This window comes from Lagenorhynchus albirostris, chromosome 8 (genome assembly GCF_949774975.1).
Source record: "Lagenorhynchus albirostris chromosome 8, mLagAlb1.1, whole genome shotgun sequence".
Classification (NCBI taxonomy): Eukaryota; Metazoa; Chordata; class Mammalia; order Artiodactyla; family Delphinidae; genus Lagenorhynchus; species Lagenorhynchus albirostris.
This window is the reverse complement of record NC_083102.1, coordinates 82,323,466-82,346,342: the sequence shown is the minus strand read 5'-3', so window position 1 is coordinate 82,346,342 and position 22,877 is coordinate 82,323,466. Positions and strand designations below refer to the sequence as shown.

Sequence of the window (22,877 nt, the reverse complement as noted above, 5' to 3'; positions counted from 1 at the left end):
TTCTTTAACTAGTTTAAGTAAAGCATATGGTCACTTTCAGTTGAAAGAGTTCTGACTAATAAATCTAAATGAATAATACATGCAAATTGCTTAGTATGATGTCTAGTGCATAGTATACCCTCAATAAGTGCAAATTATTTTTTATTTGTAGCTCGACCACTTACTAAACTTTTGACATTATTGGAGTCACTATTTTTTCTGAACCCCAATTTTCTTATCTGTGAGATATACATAATAGGCATGCCTTGAATACATTAAAGCATTGTGACATGAATCAAGCAAGACACATCTTACAAGTGATTTGCATAATGTAAACTGATATACAACGATAGCATAGGAGACTCACCAACCCATATTAGTGCTCTTAATTTTCTTCTACTTCATTGAATCTTTAAAGAAAATTCCCCAGACAAACTTCTTTCCTGTATTATATATTTTATAACATCTAGGTGTTCTTTTTCTTTCTAGTACAACAGATCATAGCAATACTATCCTTAAACCTTACCACTGTCTCCAGATGAGAGGACAGCTTGCATTTATAGCACAGTATAAACAAGTGATGAAACATAACTCATTGCCTGCAGGTCATTTGAACAGTGTATGTGTATCTGTCTACTGAGTCTCCTCTAAACTAGTCCTTAGAGGTTTCCCTAGAAACTGCTCTGCCAAGCTGTCTGCTTGCCCTTGGGCTTCTGGCTGCCTGGGGATTTGGGAGAACACTGCCTCCTTAATCAGATTTAGTCAGTCCCTTACCCCTGGTTGTTATTCTTTAAAAATATTCTAGTCAGGGTTGGCTTCATGGGTGTTAGACTTGTTCAGTCACACATATTTCTGTGGTCAGAAGGGTTCATATTTAGTTTAATGCTCTGTTGTCACCTCCTTGAAATTCTTAATAATTTTAAACAAGAAGCCATGAATTTTCATTTTGTAGAAGGCCCTGCAAATTACGTAGCCAATCTTATTCTAGGTGTTGGTAATTAAAGCTAGCAATTTGTACCAGCTAAGGAGGGACCTCATTCAATTTAGTAAAGACAAACATACAAATTCCAAAGTCATATACTTAACTGTTTCCTCCTTTTTCTCAATCTTCACTATAGTGTCTCTAAATGTCAACCTAAGCAGCCCTTTGCATGACTTCAGAGGTTAATTATTGCAGGAAAATCAGTTCTAGTGTTTATTAATTAAAATTAGTATTATCTAAGATAAAATCACTATATTTGTTAAATAACAATACTTTTTTAATTATAGTTTTCTGCACCAATTTGTTTATTAAAATTAAGAAATATATTATAAAGCCAAAAAAGAACTGCAAAAGCTCTGTTTGGCAAATGGAAGCTTTATAGACAATATAGGGAAGAATGAAATGACTAGATACCTTACATTGTTAGTTTCTATAATTAGACCTTACCAATTGGCTGCTTTAGTTCATGTTAGTTAAAATATATATTCATAATAGATTTCTTTTTCCTGTTAGTTTATCGAACTGCTGCTACATTCTTTTAATAATATTTTTTAAAATTTGAGAATAAAACTGAATCTTAAGTTTATAAAATCTTTATTAGTAGTTTACTGAATACACCTTTAAGAGGTGGTAATTCTATTCATGTATGACCCCCCCTTACTATATATATATATAGTATATATGTATATGTATATATATTTCTAAACTAGGTCATTTAGCACAATTTCTCACACTTAGCAGAGCTTTTCACACTCAATAGGTTATCTAAATGCTGTGATGTTGACACCTGCAGCTTCAGCCCTTGGGCAGTTAGAGCCCTAGTTGGTCATCAAAGGCATCTCAAGTATCTCTATTTGAAGGGAGGTCCTTGGAAAGACAGTATCAACAAATGCTATCTATTCAGCCTCTCCCTGAGTGTGATAATGTTAAAAAGTTTGTAGGAAAAAAAAAAAAGTTGGTAGGGTTGAATAAATTTGGATAGTACTAGATTAACCTAAGTTAAATAGGTTTCTTTGCTCTTTACTACAGAACCTTTCAGAACTATAAAATACTTTTCCACATTGTAAGGAAAATATAATATTCAGTGACTTTCAAGTTTATTTGCTGATACCATTAATTTCATTTGACTCCCAAGCACCTACCACCCTTTTAGATACCATGTTCTTTTAGATACTCTTAGATAATCTTTTAGATTATCTTTTAGATTATCTTTTAGATACTCTTAGATAATCTTTTAGATACTCATGCTCTTTTAGATACCATGTTCTATTATACAAATAGTTTCTCAAAGTGTTGTGTTCAGTCCACCTCATTAAAAAAATTAGGAAGTTTCCAAAAAATTTTGATGTTGATTCCCACGTCAGATCACAGATATATAATTTTTAAAAGTGCTAATTTTAGGGCTTCCCTGGTGGGGCGCAGTGGTTGAGAGTCTGCCTGCCGATGCAGGGGACGCGGGTTCGTGCCCCGGTCCGGGAAGATCCCACATGCCGCGGAGCGGCTAGGCCCATGAGCCATGGCCGCTGAGCCTGCGTGTCCGGAGCCTGTGCTCCGCGGCGGGAGAGGCCACAACGGTGAGAGGCCCGCGTACCGCAAAAAAAAAAAGTGCTAATTTTAAATAAGCTTTACAAAATAAATATATATCTGTTCAAACATTTGAAAATCACAAAAGATGAACATGTACTGAAAAAGCTACTAAATTCATTTTAAAATATCTATTGATTTTTAATTTTTTCTGCCTAAGTTCAGCTAAAATAACATATTTTCTCTGAATATATAAAATTAATGACTTATCTGGAATGTACTAAAATATTCTGGGAGTGTCCCCAAGCAAAATTATAATAAAAAGTTTCAGATATTTTGAAAATCATACTGTATATGATTTGTATGTAAAAGTGTACATGTATGAAAAAGTATATATATTTAAAAAGTGTATATACATATACATATGAAATTACAAAAATACCCACTTAATCTCCAAACATTAAAATAATGTTAAACCTAGAGCTGGTATGGATATAAAGAAATAGGTATTTTCATACACATTTGGTAGAAATGCATTCTGAAAAATCTTTCTGGAGGGCAATATGGCAGTTGGTCATGATGCAGTAACTGATACTAGAATATCCTTTTTGTAAGAAACAACTATAAAACTGGATGAGTTATATGAGACAATTCTTTCTAGGTAATGGATAACAGACAGTACAAGACTAAAAGAAGAAAAAAATTCACAAGGTGGTCTTCATGATTACCCCACTTTCTGCCTGGGAACAATTTCTCAACAGAGGTGCAGAAAGCAGGTGTCCAAGTAGTGCAGAGTAGTCCCACTGCGATGAGAAGGCAGGCATGAGAATTTAGGGCAGCAGAAGCAAATTAATTCTCTGGCACATGGTATCAGAGAAAGGGAGGTGTCCAGAAAATGGGTTCTAGAAAGCCATGTGAAAATCCCCTGTGGGTCTATGGCTAATTCCTGGGCTATACATTTGCAGGATGACACTCCCAAAGCTTAACAGATTGCAACTCCTATTAGGAGTATGGAACAGACAAATTATGGGTGCAGCAGCTCTGGAGAAGAGCAATCCTGGTTTAATTGGAGCTCTGGCTCTATTAGAGTAGACAGATTGCATTAATACCTTGTTAAAAATCCTGACATCCAGCTGACACAAGAAGGTTGACCCTATAAGAGTAAGCGTCACATTCTAGAGTTAAGAACTACGTTAGGTCTGCCCTAACACAACTTGTAACCGAGATCTGACAAGAGTTACAAGGGAGAGAGTTTGGAGTTTGAGTCCTGCTAAATTAGAATGCTTGAGCACAAGAATTTTAACAGCGAGTAAAGCAAGTCTAAACAAATTCAAGGTGATCAACTAATAATTGACTTCTTGAACCTCAAGGCAAGTTATTATCTACAATGTCCAGTATCAACAGCAACAAAAATTATTGTATGTGGAGAGAGAGAGAGAGAGGGAGAGAAGAGGAATGAATACATGAGTGGTTAGTCTTCGGGAAGAAAAAGAACTTAACACTATCCAAGATGTTGAACTTAGCAAGCAGAAACTTTAAAGCAGCTATTATAGCTATTATAACTATTTTCAAAAAATTAAAAGGAAATCAGAAATGAAAAGAAGTTATGGTCTTAATGAATGAACAGACAAGAAAAATTCAGCAAAGAAATAAAAACTATAAAAAGTCAAATGGATATCTTAGAACTAAACTATAATAACTAAGATAAAAGATCAATTTTATAGACAATAGCAGATTGGGGTTGAAAGAAGAAAATCAGTGAACTTGAAGCCAGATCAATAGAAATTATCCAGTTGCAAGAACATAGAGAAAAAAACTGAAGATAAACAGACTCTTTTGGGCATGCCTGACATTACTGAATGGTCTAATATATGTGTAATTAGAGTTCTGAAAGGAGAATAAGGAGAGACTGGGGAAGAAAAAACTATATGAAGAAATAATGGCTGAAAATTTCCCAAATTTAGTGAAAAATAATATGTTGTAGATCTAGGAATTCTGTGAGACCCTAGCTAAATAGATATAAAAAGAGCCACGCACAGGCACATTATATTTAAATCGCTGAAAACAAAACTTATAGAAAGAAAACTTCGAAAGCAGCCAGAGAAAAAAAGACATTATGTCATGAGAACAAGGAATATAATTATTGCTGACTTTTTATTACAAACAATGGAGCCAGAAGATAATGGAGTGACCTTTTTTTAAATACTGAAAGAAAAAAAGAGTTAACCCATAATCTTATATCCATTGAAAATATTCTTTAAATAGTAAGATGAAATCAATCATTTTTTAGATAAATAAAAGCTGGGAAATTTTGTTGCCTGCAGACCCCCTTCATTTGAAGAAATGCTAAAGGACGTCTTTTAGTCAATGGAAATAATACAAAATAGAACCAGGTTTATAGGAAGAATAAAGAGAATCAGATATGACCTCTTTCCATTAGGGCTGATTGGTTTGTAGATACGTTTTGGAACTTCTGCAGCCATTTGTAAACATGAGAAAAGTTAACCTAAGAACAAAGCTGATCTCTGCTCCCTGCTAAGGAGGACAGAGCCAAAAACTCCAAAGAAAGAAGCTGGGGTCCTGGTCAAACAACATGTAAAACCACTCTACAATTGTGTTTTTCAGTTTTGTGAACCAATAAATCTGTAACAAAATGTAAGTAATAATATTTATGAGAATCTTAAGTGACAGTAAAATAAAATATCCCTCTCTTCTCTCCCAAATATGCCAAGCAGAGCTATTTGTGATATCTTACAGGGTAAAAAAATAATTAGTGTATATATAGTATAATCCCTCTGTATAAGTAGTGGGTTACACTAAATTTTTAATATGGGCTTATAATCTTTTTTCTGCAACTCTAAATTTCAAAAGTTTTTTTTTTTTTTTTTTTTTAAGTGCTTTGGTGGTAACATCTGCCCTGACTTGAACTCCTTTGGTCACAAAATTTGACCTGCACTTACTTAAGGCTATTTATGGTCTTTATTTATTACACTTGGTTTGAAGATTTCTATGTTTCACTGTAGAAATAGTACTGTGCATTTCACTGTGATCCAAGGTTCTACAAGCCATTTTATCTAATATATATGTACACATTACCTTGTCCTATTCACATACTTCTTAATGCTGAAATACACTTGGTTTCAAATTACGGAATACAAACTAGGATTGTTTTTTCTTTTCTTTTTCTTTTTTTTGTTCATCTATTTCCCTGATTAAAAAACATTTAGCTCACGCAATAAAAAATAATAATTTAAGAGATATAATTAAGTAAAGCTATAGATCGAAATAATGTTCTGGTTATTACTAAAAAGATAAAGTAGAATGTAAGTATTCAGAAGTAAACTAAAGCTACTGTATAATTCAGGACACTGCTATTGAGTCTGCCCAACATCAGTTACATTAGAAGGAATACAACCAATTAGTACTGTTTCACCATATGCTGAACGCTGAGTACACTTGTAACTGCGCTCTATGATGGTTCTCTTTTTGCAGTTAGCTCTCAGGAGTAGATAAGCATTGCTTATTAACAGCCCAGTGAATGGCAGTTCCCACACCACTACTGAAAAAAAAATACCTATTTCCCCAAACCTACAATAGTGTCCTCTATTCTTATCCATTCTGGTTTTATACTGGAAAATGGTGTAAACTTGAGCAATCTGCCTCCTGTAAGCCTTTTTATTTCTCTATAAAATGTGGATATAGTATTTGCTTTACATACCTGACAAGGCTGTTCAAGATCAAAGGCAAAAGTCTATGTGAACCTTCTTTGTAAACTCTACAGAGATTATAATTTTTCTCTTAGTGTTCCGAAATTGTCATTCCTCATTGTCACTCTTTACCTGTTACATAAATTACTTACTGTTCTTATATACCAGCGCTTTACTTTTATCTATAATTTCCAAACAGAAGAAATGCCTCTCATTTATTAAAGGCAAATTCATCTATGGTCTGTCATTAAAGGTTTTGTTTCCTTTCTGCTTTTCCTAATACAGTGTACTCAAATTTAAGTAATGCTGTAAAATAATTATGCACATATTATTCATTGCCTGTTTCCTCCCACAAGAATATGAACTTTATAAAAGGTGAGACACTTGTGTATTTTTTTCACTGCTTATTTTTGGTGAATAGAATAGTATCAGGATTTGCAATAGAAATTCAAAAATATTTATGTATGCACAAATATACTTATATATATGCATATTTATATTCATAGATATGTATGATTGATGTCAATAAATATGTATCTACTGTATAGATACTTGTGTGTATATGTACCTGTTGAGTGCTTACTAATTTCTAGGCAGTACATTCAAGGTTTTATACACATCATCTCATTCAATCTTTAAAATACATCCATAAAGTAGGTACAGTTAAGAAAACCAGGCTTAGAGATGTTATATAATTTGCTCAGGTCATATAACTGGTAGATGATACAGAGCAGAATTTAAACATACGTCCTTTGAAGTTAAAGCATGTTCCCTAACCCTTAGCCTAGAATTTATCCAAGAATAACTTATTATAACTATTCTAACAAGTTACTCTGTTTTTAACAAGGTTTTGGAGAAATCCTAAACAAAGTTAGAATTGATCATTATGAGAATATCTCTGGAAATTTTAATTTCCCATTTCACACTGCCATATGTAGGACCTAGGATTTTACAGGTAAGCACACACACACTTGTATCCATTACTGCTATAGAAAGTTTGGGAGTTACATATCTAGATAAGCTAATCGAGAAGTAGACTTCTGGGGCAAAATTTTAAGGCCAACAATCTTACTAAACTGGCAATTTTATAAGGAGTGACTAAATTATAAGCCTTGACTTAGTTGGGGCTTACCAAAAAATCAGAATCCAGCAAAATGTGCCATTTTAAAAAGTTGACTTAATTATTTATTCAACTAAGGTTTCTGTCCTCACGAAAAATATCTAATGTATCCAAATGTGTTTAATTAAGTTACAATATAATATATTCTGGTTCTAGAAGCTAATTTTTCCTGTAATGATTTTGAAAAATATCTAACAGTATTAGACCAAGGGATAATCCATCAGCATATGGTTTACTGTAGTTATTTCCTGGTGATACAGCTAAAAATAATACTCAAATAGGGCCTCAGGAATCACTGAAATTAACGTTTTAGGATTTTGTAAATTACCAAAAGGTACATATCATGTCTCATTATCCTTCACTGCATTATATCATGAATGTTTTATTTACATCTCAAGTTAAACAGACTTACATGCAGGTGCATGTCCTATGTAAAGTTTTACTGATTCTACACTATGAAATAACTAAATTTCCAAAGAGGCAAAACTGGAGCTAACTCTTTCTACTTAATCCTTTATCATTTGGGGAAAGAATTACTCATCTGAGATTAATGAATTTTATGGTCATTAATTAATTTATTTTCTGCACCATTTTTACCATAAGATAGGCTGTTCTGCATTAATTTGCAAAAATTAAAGCACATACAGAAGCTGATTTGGAACATTTACCTATGTTACTGGGTGCTTGGGTAAAAAGGAGCTTTCCCCTCTTCATTTAGTCATCTCTTAATCCACCATGGACTTGCTCATGCTAACGCCTTCTTACTGCCTCCTGTTCACAACTCATTCTTTCCACTGGAATGGTTGTTTCCTCTCAAACTTCACTGGTCTTCAAGAAGACAGGCTAATGAGGAAAGGAACGTATTGCAAGGGCAGTCAGACATAACTGTGCTACATCTGATGATCTCGACCACGGCTTCTTTCCTGCCTGCTATTCTCTTCTCTCCAGATCACCATGATATTATTTCCTCTTATTCTCCTGTTACTTTCATGGTCACTTTTTCTCCATTTTCTTGGTAAATACTCTCTATTCTCCTACGGTGTAAATGAGCTCCCCAGAGTTAAATTCTTATCTGTATAGTTCCTAGACTGACCTCAAGAATTGTCATGGATTCAGCTAACACCTACATTGCTAATGACTCCTATATCTACATCTCTAGCACAGCCCTCTCTGCTGAAGTGTATCTACAACAACACCCTCTTTGACTTATCCATCTGAATGGTACACAAAATCTTTAACTCAGTGTGAGACAGACCTGGGTTGGAATTTAATTAGTTTCTAATAGCTTCACGAACATAAGCTCAGTTTACACAGTTGTAAAATGGGAATAATGATTCCACCTCATTGGGATGCTATGAGGTTTTAATGAGATAGTGTATTTTAGGTGGTAAATTCAGCTTCTAATCATAACAGGTCATAGGAGAAGACAGGTGTGCTCTTCAGAAGGAATTCATTACTTCCCAAATCTGCTTGCTGATTCTATATTCCCTTGATCAGTGAATGGTACTTCTTTTCACCCCTTTGCCAGACCATAAATCTACAAAACACTTTAGACACTTTTCTTCATCTGCCTACCCTTCCCTCATCAATTTGTTATCATCAGGTCCTTTCCTCTTCCTAAATATCTCTTGATAATCTCTCTCAATCTCTGACTTCTAATACCTGTTTTAATTTAGGTTCTCATCAATTCTTGTCTATAAAAAACAAAAGTCTCCTAACTGGCCTTCTTTCCTCAGTCTGTAATGTATCCTCCCCACCAATACCAAACAGATCTATTTAAGTGTATCTGGGCAGTGACTGACCTACACTAAGGTGAACCCTACTAAGTCATGCCCCTGTATAACTTCTCCCCTTGAGTGCAAGTGGATGTGTGATTTGCTTCTAGGCCAAAGAATAATGCTAAATTGATGGTATGTCAATCCCATGATTATGCTCCATTGTATGAGACCCCGTGTTACCAGATTGAAGGAGCAAACAATCATGTTTTGAATGGCCAGTGGCAGGGAACTGCAGTGCCTCATTCTTGCATCAGGAAGGAACTTAATTTTTCCCAAAACCATGAGAGTTTGGAAGAGAATTTAAACTCCAGAAAGGAATGCAGTCTGGTTTACACTTTGACTGCAGCTTTGTGGGACCCTGAGCAGAGAGACCATGATCCAGGGATTAGGACTTTGGGGGACTCTTATTCTGCTTACCACATTAGTGAAGAGAAAAATAAGCATACAACTAAGTAAAACATTTATGACTCTAAACTAAATAAAACATTTATGACTTACCTCAGAAAATCCAGTTTCAAATCTTTTTGGTTCAATTCACACTACACTTCATATTCTACAATGAAAGCTTTCTTTCCATTTTTGACCATTTGAACTTTTCTCAGTTCCATAAAACTTTTTTTTAAAAAAACTAGCTTCCCACAAAGACCACCCTCACAACTGACACCTGGCTACGCACCTCCTTTGGGTAGTCACATAGAGAGGGCCTGGCCTGGCTGGGTAGTGGGCTGTGAGATTTTCTCCTGGGGACAAAGGCTGCCAAGTCTGCTTCAGCAAAGCTTGGAAGCACATCAAGAACAAGAACAGAGTGTGGTTATTTCTTCTTAAGATGCAGACAGAAGACTTCATAAATTAATGTCTTTAGGCTAGAAAATTTTCTTACATTCATATAAGAGTAAGGGGTTAAATGAAGGCAACATACGGATTAAGTTTGACTGTAGTTGTTTTATATTAGTGATTAAATAGTAAACGAACCAGTGATAAAGAGCATATTGTTGCCAGCTCTACTGCTGAGAGGCACTATCTCCTTGTGTGATATTCTGAAATCCTCCATATCTATCTACTGAATATGCAAAATCTATTTTAAGTAAATAGAAACCTGCAAATTAGATATATGTGTTTTGGTGAGTGCGTAAGACATTTTGGACACAGATATAAGCCCCATTTCAAAACACACAAAGATTTAGTGATATATCAAAAAGTAAGATGAAGTACTATTCCATTTCTGTACTCTACTCTCCCCCCAAAGTATTACCTCCTTCACTCCTAAATATATGGCAACTGACATAAAAAGATATCAGAATCACAGGTTAATTGGTTAATTCACATACAAATCCAGTCTGTTCCAAGTCTTTTCTGTCACCTTGAGAGATATCTCGTTCACATGTAAGACGTGGTGACAGCATGTGGATGGGCAAAAGCGAGTGATGTCATTCAAACAAAGCAATGCTGATGCTAATGTTGAATGTCAACGCATCAGCAATATCTTCTTGACATATGTGGATGAAACATTTAATTCATAGTAAAATGAGACAATATAAATTAAATTACCTCAACTTCATAAAAGGAAAATATGTAAAGTGCTGATGGTAGATGAGGTAATTAACTTGAAGAGGGTAAATGCTCAGGATGTGAAATCAGACAGCAAGAGGTGATATTCTGGTTGTATCATACCCTCAATATCTATGTGATCTTCACTTATCTGAGCTTCTGTCAAACACGATGGAGGATAAGTGCAACTCATTCACTCATTCATTCAAATAATATCTACTGAGTGACAACTTTGAGTGATGCACTATTCTAGGTACTGAGGATATGCCAATGAATAAATCAGACAAATATCCTTGCTCTCTATGGAGTCTACATTCTCACAGTTCTTCAATGGGTAGCTATAAGGGCTGGGGGTGATTCAATAACATATCTGGAAAAAGTAAGCACTGTAAATAACTTTAATTAGCATCACTATAATAGTAATAAAATATTTCAGAAACTTGAAAAGTACACTTATTTGCATAATAAGTAGCATACTAAATAAGTAAATGGGTAATCCAGGCAAACTAGCAACACTAAAATTTGTATAAAAATTATGTGAGATTTTGTGCTAGCTTTAAAAGAATGTATCTCTGAAGAGTAGCTTAAAGGAAAAGAATTATGCTTAAAAAACTTTTTTTCAGCAATTATCCATATATTTATTTTTAACAAAGTGTCTTTTTAAAGTAAAATTTAAATGAGAACATTTCTCTGTGGATTAACAATCACCATATGGGCTCTCTTACATTTTTTTCTCTTCACATATCCCTTTTGCTACTCTTCCACATGATCAAGCAGTCATCACACCATGATTTATCATCTTTCTCCTGTCAATTCAGCCATCACTCCACTCTGTTCTATTACTATTTCCTGCTGTGAAAATCCCTGTAGAATCCTTGGTAAACTCTCAGAAGTTTCCAGATTCTGCTTTGGAAAGCAGTGAACCACAATGTTATTAAAAACCAGTGACTTATAAGGGGATTTGTTCCTTACTCCTAAGCAAAGGAGTGACACTCATGCACAGCTTCCAACTGACAGTATAGTCTTTTCTGAAGTCAAACGTACTGTTCCAGCTATCAAATTTTACATCTTGAGTAATTTAGGGAGTTCTTTAAAAAGCAAAATGCCTGGCTCTGCCGTTCATTCAGTGTGCCATTCCAAGAGCTGTGACTGCCAGAACTTGTTAGTTACTATGAAGGCAGTTATCCTGTAATGCTGCAAGGCAAACGTATTAAGGTTTGAGTCACATATGTGGGCACATACTTCAAAACTCCACACTTTCAAAGGACTTATTGGAGCCTACAGTCCAACTTAGTACTCGTCCAGTTAAACAGACGTTAAGAAGAGCATGAAACACTACACACTATATAAGAATTTTCACAGAGTAGCACACGTATTGAGCTTACATTAAAAAATCATAATGGCATTAAATCATCCTAAACCTCTAACAACCATTCACAAGAAAACTCTCACTCTTTCATCAGAAAGCACATGGCATTCTGATTCATATTTAGTGCTAAAAATGTAAATTCGACAAAACGTGTCTGAAATTGACCTAGACACTTAAATATTTTCATAACTCCAGAGGCAAAAGGAAAACAGGCAAAAATCTCTTCACTGTGCATTATAGTTGGCTTTGAACAAATAGCCTGGACGTAAGCAGTAGGTGGCAAAGTTAAAATAGAAATGTTAATCCTATGAGAACCCTTGCCTGCTATTTTATAGCCCTTCCTAAAATTGAAAAAAAAAAAAAAAGAGTAAGGAACATAAAAATACCCATCGCCCTAAATACTAAAAACTAAAAAACAAAAAAACGAAAAATCAAAAATGCTACAGAATATCAACAAATAATACCAAATTTTAGAAAGCACTGATTATAAATTACGTTTTTTTTCAACCTGTGCTCCTTTTTAGGGGATGTAGTAGCAGGAATGAATGGGAAAATAATTAAGTAAACTTGGTTTCTAGTTTAAGTTTTAATAGAAGAGCAGGACATTTTTTACTCAAGATTAAAGAAGATGTATTTATATGAGGCAACGTTACAAATTCTTGTATTATAGCTACATATTAGAAAATAGCTTCTTTCAGAAGTCTTAATTTTTCTAAAATTATATAATTATTAAATAAACAGGAGTCAGCAATTTTTTTCTGTAAAAACCCAAATAATAAATAATTTAGGCTCTTTGGGCTAAGCAGTCTCTGGCAACTACTCAACTCTGCTGTAGTAGCACAAAAGTAGCCACAGACAAAATGTAAATGAATGAACGTGGCTGTGGTCTAATAAAACTTTATTTGTGGGCACTAAAATATAAAAATCTTATGATTTTCACTGCTTATGTAACATTCTTCTTGTAATTTTTTTACAGTCGTTAAAAAATGCAAAACATTCTTAGTTTACAGACCATACTTGCAGAGGGCAGTGGGCTAGATCGGCCCATGTTGTAGTTTTCTGATCCCTAGACTAGACATTGATAATGCAAACTAAGAAATAAAAGATGACAGGACAAAGCTTACTTTTCTTTCTCCCCTCCCTCCCTCCCTCCCTCCCTCCCTTCCATTTATTTACTTATAAATGTACATATGTGCATACGTAGGTATGTATGTATTTATTTGTTTGTTTATTGTGTCAGCTGACAGCACACAAAAACTAATGAGGCAGTCCTAGAAGGGCGAAAAGACAGCTTACCAGCCTCTCAAGCTCAGCCAGAGTAGTACACTGTAATGGACTAACTGTAACAGTTATTGGGCATTGAGCCCACACAACTACCATGGAGATTCTGTGAACTACAAATCATTCATAATAGTCAAGGTGGATACAGTTACAAGATACGTATTTGCATTCCAATGACCTGTCACATAAGTTTTTCCTATGGCAAATTTTTTGACAACCAATGTCTTCATCAAATTTCCTTAAATTCTCCATGAAGGTCCAGAGAAAAGGGAAGCCATGAGAGAAGCTTGCTTCATTGTGGGAATAATTGAAGCATCATTATTTATTTATAACAATTAAAGGGCTATTTTGTACTTGGGGATTTGACAACACCCAAGACATATTATATCCTTCCTAAGACATTTAGATACACAAAGCTAAGAAATCCTGGGAACAGTGACCTGTGTTTCTCCTAAGTTCTATTTCAGAAAAGGCTATTTTATTCACTTTTAGCAGCAAACAAGCACAGAGAACTGTCTTCTGAAGAAATTTCACCAGAAATCCAAGATCTACTCAGGCAGAAAATATTTCATCACGATATACTGTTTGTTAGAGTTTCACGAAAGTTGAAGTCACTTTTAAAAATTACAATGTGGGGCTTCCCTGGTGGCGCAGTGGCTGACAGTTCGCCTGCCGATGCAGGGGACACGGGTTCGTGCCCCCGTCCAGGAGGATCCCACCTGCCGAGGAGCGGCTGGGCCTGTGAGCCATGGCCGCTGGGCCTGTGCGTCCGGAGCCTGTGCTCCGCGGCGTGAGAGGCCACAACAGTGAGAGGCCCGCGTACCGAAAAAAAAAAAAAATTACAATGTGGTTTGATATAACCATGAGGATAAGGTTCAATGGTTAAGTGAGTTACCATCTATTCAGAAAGGTGCTGTTGGCAGAGGCACTGTCATAACATGCACTTTCCAAATAGGATACAGTCTTCAAGAGACTTATGTGGCTTTGTAAGCAAGCATTAGTGAAGCTTCCCACTACAATTCAAAACAGATGCCTAAATACTGTTTCTGAAAATGATACAAGTTTTTTCTTTTCTTTTTTTCTTTTAACATCTTTATTGGAGTATAATTGCTTTACAATGCTGTGTTAGTTTCTGCTGTATAACAAAGTGAATCAGCTCTATGTGTATGTATATATATCTATATATCTATATATAGATATATATATATCTCCCCATGATTCGGCCCTCTTGCGTCTCCCTCCCACCCACCCTATCCCACCCCTCTAGGTAGACACAAAGCACCTAGCTGATCTCCCTGTGCTATGCGGCTGCTTCCCACGAGCTATCTATTTTACATTTGGTAGTGTATATAAGTCCATGCCACTCTCTCACTTCGTCCCAGCTTACCCTTCCCCCTCCCCGTGTCCTCAACTCCATTCTCTACGTCTGTGCCTTTATTGTTGACCTGCCCCTAGGTTCTTCATAACCGTTTTTCTTTTTTTTTTTTTTTTAGATTCCATATATATGTTTTAGCATACGGTATTTGTTTTCCTCTTTCTGACTTACTTCACTCTCTATGACAGACTCTAGGTCCATCCACCTCACTACAAATAACTCAATCTCGTTTCTTTTTATGGCTGAGTAATATTCCATTGTATATATGTGCCATTATCCATTCATCTGTTGATGGACATTTAGGTTGCTTCCATGTCCTGGTTATTGAGCTGCAGTGAATATTGTGGTACATGACTCTTTTTGAATTATGGTTTTCTCAGGGTATATGCCCAGGAGTGGGATTGCTGGGTCGTATGGTATTTCTATTTTTAGTTTTTTAAGGAACCTCCATACTGTTCTCCATAGTGGCTGTATCAATTCACATTATCATCAACAGTGAAGGAGGTTTCCCTTTTCTCCACACCCTCTCCAGCATTTGTTGTTTATAGGTTTTCTGATGAGGCCCATTCTAACAGGTGTGAGGTGATACCTCATTGTAGTTTTGATTTGCATTTCTCTAATGATTAGTGATGTTGAGCATCCTTTCATGTGTTTGTTGGCAATCTGTATATCTTCTTTGGAGAAATGTCTGTTTAGGTCTTCTGCCCGTTTCTGGATTGGGTTTTTTGTTTTTTTGATATTGAGCTGCATGAGCTGCTTGTAAAGTTTGGAGATTAATCCTTTGTCAGTTGCTTCATTTGTAAATATTTTCTCCCATTCTGAGGGTTGTCTTTTCATCTTGTTTATGGTTTCCTTTGCTGTGCAAAAGCTTTTAAGTTTCACTAGGTCCCATCTGTTTATTTTTGTTTTTATTTCCATTTCTCTAGGAGGTGGGTCAAAAAGGATCTTGCTGTGACTTATGTCATAGAGTGTTCTGCCTATGTTTTCTTCTGACAGTTTTATAGTGTCTGGCCTTACACTTAGGTCTTTAATCTATTTTGAGTTTATTTTTGTTATGGTGTTACAGAGTGTTCTAATTTCATTCTTTTACTTGTAGCTGTCCAGTTTTCCCAGCACCACTTATTGAAGAAGCTGTCTTTTTTCCATGGTATATTCTTGCCTCCTTTATCAAAAATAAGGTGACCATATGTGCGTGGGTTTATCTCTGGGCTTTCTATCCTGTTCCACTGATCTAAATTTCTGTTTTTGTGCCAGTACCATATTGTCTTGATGACTTCAGCATAGTCTGAAGTCAGGGAGTCTGATTCCTCCAGCTCCGTTTTTCTTTCTCAAGATCACTTTGGCTATTTGGGGTCTTTTATGTTTCCATACAAATTGTGAAATTTTTTGTTCTAGTTCTGTGAAAAATGCCACTGGTACTTTGATAGGGATTGCACTGAATCTGTACATTGCTTTGGGTAGTATAGTCATTTTCACAATGTTGATTCTTCCAATCCAAGAACATGGTATATCTCTCCATCTGTTGGTATCATCTTTAATTTCTTTCATCAGCATCTTATAGTTTTCTGCATACAGGTGTTAGGTTTATTCCTAGGTATTTTATTTTTTTTGTTGCCATCGTAAATGGGAGTGTTTCCTTAATTTCTCTTTCACATTGTTCATCATTAGTGTAAAGGAATGCCAGAGATTTCTGTGCATTAATTTTGTATCCTGCTACTTTACCAATTCATTGATTAGCTCTAGTAGTTTTCTGGTAGCATCTTTATGTATAGTATCATGTCATCTGCCAACAGCGACAGTTTTACTTGTTTTCCAATTTGGATTCTTTTTATTTCTTTTTCTTCTGTGATTGCTGTGGCTAAAACTTCCAAAACTATGTTGAGTAAGAGTGGTGAGAGTGGGCAACCTTGTATTTTTCCTGATCTTAGTGGAAATGGTTTCAGTTTTTCACCATTGAGGACGATGTTGGCTGTGGGTTTGTCATATATGGCCTTTATTATGTTGAGGTAAGCTCCCTCTATGCCTACTTTCTGGAAGGTTTTTATCATAAATGGTGTTGAAATCTGTTGAAAGCTTTCTCTGCATCTGTTGAGATGATCATATGGTTTGTATCCTTCAACTTGTTAATATGGTGTATCACATTGATTGATTTGCATGTATTGAAGAATCCTTGCATTCCTGGGATAAATCCCACTTGACCATGGTGTAGGATCCTTTAAATGTACTGCTGGATTCTGTTTGCCATTACTTTGCTGAGGATTTTTGCATATATGTTCATCAGTGATATTGGCCTGTAGTTTTCTTTCTTTGTGACATCCTTGTCTGGTTTTGGTATCAGGGTGATGGTGGCCTTGTAGAATGAGTTTGGGAGTAATCCTCCCTCTGCTATATTTTGGTAGAGTTTGAGAAGGATAGGTGTTAGCTCTTCTCTAAATGTTTGATAGAATTCACCTGTGTAGCCATCTGGTCCTGGGCTTTTGTTTGTTGGAAGATTTTTAATCACAATCTCAATTTCAGTGCTTGTGATTGGTCTGTTTATATTTTCTATTTCTTCCTGGTTCAGTCTCGAAAGGTAGTGCTTTTCTAAGAATTTGTCCATTTCTTCCAGGTTGTCCATTTTATTGGTATAGAGTTGCTTGTAGTAATCTCTCATGATCTTTTGTATTTCTGCAGTGTCAGTTGTTACTTCTCCTTTTTCATTTATAATTCTATTAATTTGAGTCTTCTCCCTCTTTTTCTTGATGAGTCTGGCTAATGGTTTATCAATTTTTTTTTATCTTCTCAAGAACCAGCTTTTAGTTTTATTGATCTTTGCTATGGTTTCCTTCATTTCTTTTTCATTTATTTCTGATCTGATCTTTATGATTTCTTTCCTTCTGCTAACTTTGGGGTTTTTTTTCTTCTCCTTTCTCTAATTGCTTTGGGTGTAATATGAGGTTGTTTATTTGAGATTTTTCTTGTTTCTTGAGGTAGGACAGTATTGCTATAAACTTCCTTCTTAGAACTGCTTTTGCTGCTTCCCATCGGTTTTGGGTCATCGTGTTTTCATTGTCATTTTTTTCTAGGTGTTTTTTAATTTCCTCTTTGATTTCCTCAGGGATCTCTTGGTTATTTAGTAGTGTATTGTTTAGCCTCCATGTGTTTGTATTTTTTACAGATATTTTCCTGTAATTGATATCTAGTCTCATAGCATTGTGGTCAGAAAGATACTTGATATGATTTCAATTTTCTTAAATTTACCAAGGCTTGATTTGTGACCCAGGATATGATCTATCCTGGAGAATGTTCCATGAGCACTTGAGAAGAAAGTGTATTCTGTTGTTTTTTGATGGAATGTTCAATAAATATCAATTAAGTCCATCTTGTTTAATGTATCATGTAATGCTTGTGTTTACTCATTTATTTCTATTTGGATGATCTGTCCATTGTGAAAGTGGGGTGTTAAAGCCCCCTACTATGATTGTGTTACTGTTGGTTTCCCCTTTTATGGCTGTTAGCATTTGCCTTATGTATTGAAGTGCTCTTATGTTGGGTGCATAAATATTTACAATTGTTATATCTTTTTCTTGGATTGATCCCTTCCAAAGAAGTGTCCTTCTTTGTCTCTTGTAATAGTGTTTATTTTAAGGTCTATTTTGTCTGATATGAGAATTGCTACTCAAGCTTTCTTTTGATTTCCATTTGCATGGAATATCTTTTTCCATCCCCTCACTTTCAGCCTATATGTGTCCCTAGGTCTGAAGTGGGTCTCTTGTAGGCAGCATATATATGGGTCTTGTTTTTGTATCCATTCAGCCAGTCTACGTCTTTTGGTTGGAGCATTTAATTCATTTACATTCAAGGTAATTATCGATATGTATATTCCTATTACCATTTTCTTAATTGTTTTGGGTTTGTTATTGTAGGCCTTTTCCTTCTCTTGTGTTTCCTGCCTAGAGAAGTTCCTTTAGCATTTGTTATAAAGCTGGTTTCGTGGTGCTGAATTCTCCTAGTTTTGCTTGTCTGTAAAGGTTTTAATTCCTCCGTTGAATCTGAATGACATCTTTGCTGGGTAGAGTAATTTTGGTTGTAGGTTTTTCCCTTTCATTACTTTAAATATGTCCTGCCACTCCCTTCTGGCTTGCCAAGTTTCTGCTGAATGATCAGCTGATAACCTTATGGGGATTCCCTTGTATGTTATTTGTTGTTTTTTCCCTTGCTGCATTTAATATTTTTTCTCTGTATTTAATTTTTGATAGTTTGATTAATATGTGTCTTGGTGTGTTTCTCCTTGGATTTATCCTGTATGGGACTCTCTGTGCTTCCTGGACTTGAATAAGTATTTCCTTTCCCATATTAGGGAAGTTTGCAACTATAATCTCTTCAAATATTTTCTCAGCCCCTTTCTTTTTCTCCTTCTTCTGGGACCCCTATAATTCGAATGTTGGTGCATTTAATATTGTCCCAGAGGTCTCTAAGGCTGTCCTCAATTCTTTTCATTCTTTTTTCTTTATTCTGTTCTGCAGTAGTTATTTCCACTATATTATCTTCCAGGTCACTTTCCGTTCTTCTGTCTCCATTATTCTGCAATTGATTCCTTCTAGGGAATTTTTAATTTCATTTATTGTGTTGTTCATCAGTGTTTATTTGCTCTTTAGTTCTTCTAGGTCCTTGTTAAACGTTTCTTGTATTTTCTCCATTCTATTTCCAAGATTTTGGATCATCTTTACTATCATTACTCTAATTCTTTTTCAGGTAGACTGCCTACTTCCTCTTCATTTGTTTGGCCTAGTGGGTTTTTATGTTGCTCCTTCATCTGCTGTGTGTTTCTCTCTCTTCTCATTTTGCTTAACTTATTTTGTTTGGGGTCTCCTTTTCGCAGGCTGCCAGTTCATAGTTCCCATTGTTTTTGGTGTCTGCCCCCAGTGGCTAAGGTTCATTCAGTGGGTTGTGTAGGCTTCCTGGTAGAGGGTACTAGTGTCTTTGTTCAGGTGGATGAGGCTGGATCTTGTCTTTCTGGTGGGTCGGGCCACATTCAGTGGTGTGTATTGGGGTGTCTGTGACCTTATGATTTTAGGCAGCCTCTCTGCTAATGAGTGGGGTTGTGTTCCTGTCTTGCTAGTTGTTTGGCATAGGGTGTCCAGCACTGTAGCTTGCTGGTTGTTGAGTGGAGCTGGGTCTTAGTGTTGAGATGGAGATCTCTGGGAGAGCTTTCTCCATTTGATATTACATGGAGCCAGGAGGTCTCTGCTGGACCAATGTCCTAAACTTGGCTCTCCCACCTCAGAGGCACAGGCCTGACACCCAGCCAGACCACAAAGACACTGTCAGCTACACAGCTCAGAGGAAAAGGGACAAAAAAAGAAAGAAAGAAAGATATAATATAAAATAAAATAAAGTTATTAAAATAAAAAGGTAAAAATAATTATTAAAAAGAAAAAAATTAAAAAGAAAAGAAAAAAGAAAGAAAGAAGAGAGCAACCAAACTAAAAAACAAATCCATCAATGATAACAAGAGCTAAAAACTATACTTAAAAAAAAAAAAGAAAAAAAATTGGACAGAGATAACCCTAGGACAAATGGTAAAAGCAAAGCTATACAGACAAAATCACACAAGGAAGCATATATATACACATTCACAAAAAGAGAAAAAGCAAAAAAATACATATGTTGTTGCTCCCAAAGTCCACCGCCTCAATTTTGGGGTGATTCATTGTCTATTCAGGTATTCCACAGATGCAGGGTTCACCAAGTTGATTGTGGAGATTTAATCCTCTGCTCCTGAGGTTGCTGGGAGAGATTTCCCTTTCTCTTCTTTATTCGCACAGCTCCTGGGGTTCAGTTTTTGGATTTGGCCCTGCCTCTGCGTGTAGGTAACCTGAGGGCATCTGTTCTTTGCTCAGATAGGACAGGGTTAAAATAGTAGCCGATTAGGGGGTTCTGGCTCTCTCAGGCTTGGGGGAGGGAGAGGTACAGAACGCAGGGCGAGCTTGCTGCATCAGAGGCCAGCATGACGTTGCAACAGCCTGAGGCACACCGTGTGTTTGCCTGGGGAAGTTGTTCCTGTATCACGGGACCCTGGCAGTGGTGGGCCACACAGGCTCCTGGGAGGGGAGGTGTGGATAGTGACCTGTGCTCACACACAGGCTTCTTGGTGGCTGTAGCAGTAGCTTTAGCGTCTCATGCCCATCTCTGGGGTCTGTGATGATAGCTGCGGCTCGCGTCCATCTCTGGAGCTCATTTAGGTGTTGCTCTGAATCCCCTCTCCTTGCACACCCCGAAACAATGGTCTCTTGCCTCTTAGGCAGTTCCAGCCATTTTCCCGGACTCCCTCCCGGCTAGCTATTGAGCAGTAGCCCCCTTCAGGCTGTGTTCTCGCAGCCAACCCCAGGCCTCTCCTTGGGATCCGCCAAAGCCGGAGCCTCAGCTCCCAGCCCCCAGCCGCCCCAGCGGGTGAGAAGACGAGCCTCTCGGGCTGATGAGTGCTGGTCAGCACCGATCTTCTGTGCAGGAATCTCTCTGCTTTGCCTTCCACACCCCTGTTGCTGCGCTCTCCTCCGCGGCTCCGAAGCTTCCCCCCTCCACCACCCGCAGTCTCCGCCCGCAAAGGGGCTTCCTAGTGTGTGGAAACCTTTCCTCCTTCACAGCTCCTTCCCACTGGTGCAGGTCCCATACCTATTCTTTTGTCTCTGTTTTTCATTTTTTCTTTTGCCCTGCCCAGGTAGATGGGGAGTTTCATGCCTTTCGGGAAGTCTGAGGTCTTCTACCAGCGTTCAGTAGGTGTTCTGTAGGAGTTGTTCCACATGTGGATGTATTTCTGATGTATCTGTGGGGAGGAAGGTGATCTCCGCGTCTTACTCTTCCGCCATCTTGAAGGTCTCCAAAATGATACAAGTTCTTAAATACCAACATAAAAAGTCTATGTAAAGGTGCCAGATACTTATGTGGTAAGAAAAGCCAAAGAATTTGTGCGAAAACATGTTTCTTACTGCCTTCTATCTAAATAAACACTGCTGAACAGTTTATAAAGACTAAAAAATTCCATCCATGAAACCTACATATTTTATGTAGACTTTCATGAAAAAACAACCTGAATGTGATATCAGAGTCCACCTCTGAGAAACAAAAACACTAACTGGAGAAGATATCTGCACCTCTATGTTCACTGCAGCATTATTCACAATAGCCAAGATGTGGAAATAACCTAAGTGTCTGTTGACAGATGAATAGAAAAACAAGTGTGGTTTAAAATATTACTCTGCCATAAAAAGAATGAAATCTTGCCATTTGTGACAACGTGGATTGAAATTGATGGCATTATGCTAGGTGAAAAAACGTCATACGGAGTAAGACAAGTATTTTATGCACTCACTTATATGTGTAATATAAAGAAACAAAAACAAAATGAAAAACCACATTCACTACCAGATGTGGAGAGAGGGAGAATTAAATGAAGGCAATCAAAAGGTACAAACTTCCAGTTATGAGATACTAAGTACTAGGGATGTAACATACACCCCCATAGTTTTGGGATGTACTACAGTTACATTGCTGTATGATATATATGAAAGCTATTAAGAGAATAATTTCTAAGAGTTCTCATTAGAAGGAAAAAATTTTTTTCTTTCTTTTTATTGTATCTATATGAGATGACAGATGTTAACTAAACTTATTGCAATAATCATTTCACAATATATATGTCAAACCATTATGTTGTGTACCTTAAATTTATACAGTAATGTATGTCAATTATATCTCAATAAAACTGGGGAAGAAAAGAGTCTACATTTAAGACAGTCTTCAAAAGGAAAATAAGAAAACAGTCATTTTTTTCTGAGTAATATGAGACATTAGAGAGAGGTGTGACTCTAAATGACCTCATCACTTCAGGAAAAAAAATTTTTTTTTCAAATGCAATTTCCACACCGGATGATCAGAATCAAGGCTAAAAGAAACTCTTTATAGTTATTTATATGGAAGCAACATCTTTGGAGAACACAGTTTTATGCAAGTGAAGATTAGCTTTTGCAATCAGTTATGAATTCATTTCATTGTACGTGTTGCAGTGGATATAGTTATGATTTCCAGTTCATCTTGACAAATATTTACTGAGGTTACCTGGTACTGTGATATGCCTAGAGAGAAATGACATATGAAGGAGAAACAGAACCTTGAAAGGAATGTGTGGTAATGAATACAAATATGGGAGACTGGATTAAGCACTGGTTAAAGAGT

General features: G+C 36.4%; 1 protein-coding gene across 2 annotated transcripts in view; it reads right to left on the bottom strand.

Annotated features, from left to right (window-relative positions):
- SEMA3C (semaphorin 3C) overlaps positions 1–22,877 on the bottom strand; it is a 187,015-nt gene that overhangs the window by 34,840 nt on the left and 129,298 nt on the right. The window lies entirely within an intron of this gene.